This window comes from Cucurbita moschata, unplaced genomic scaffold (assembly GCF_002738365.1).
Source record: "Cucurbita moschata cultivar Rifu unplaced genomic scaffold, Cmos_1.0 Cmo_Scf00002, whole genome shotgun sequence".
NCBI lineage: Eukaryota > Viridiplantae > Streptophyta > Magnoliopsida > Cucurbitales > Cucurbitaceae > Cucurbita > Cucurbita moschata.
In genome coordinates, this window is record NW_019268518.1 from 2,112,545 (window position 1) to 2,113,209 (window position 665).

Consider the following 665-nt stretch of genomic DNA (forward strand, 5'->3'; position numbering starts at 1 on the left):
CATAATGCCACAACGTGCGTCAAACATATCAAGCGTCACTCAACAAAATATGTATATACTAGCACATATCATCAAGCATCATATAATTTATTTAGCCTATCCTAGAGTAAGGCCACTTACTTGGTTGGCCTTGGCTGAAGTACTCCCTAAATAGCTAAACGTAAGCTCCCGTTCCGTGAGAGCTGCTTCCTACGTCGCCGGGGTTTGTTTCCTACCATATCGTTCACCACTTTCCGTTAGTATTTCACAATTAATTTACCTATAATTTAATAAATGTGAAATACAGCTCTAAAACGGCCTCGGATACCTTAATCGGGGCCGAAAACAGATCCAGGAGGGTCGAAACAGTGGAAACCGGGCTAAAAATAGGTGAGCCGAGCCGAACAGCCACTGGAGCCGCCGGAGCGTCACCGGAGGGAGCCCGAGCCGTTTGCGCTGAGCTGAGCTGAGGGACTACCGTGCCGCTCTGTGACACGTGACAGCAGCAGAGAAAGCCACGTCGGGCAGTAGTGTCGGGTCGAAGCGCGGGTTGCAGTCCGGTTCGGGTTGTGGTTTGGGTCGCGGGCTGTGGAAGGCTACTGGGCCAAGGCTAAACGTTGGGCCTCGGCTTACTGGGCTGGGCCGCAAGTGTTTGGTTTGCAGGCCGGCTCAATTGGACCGTGGGT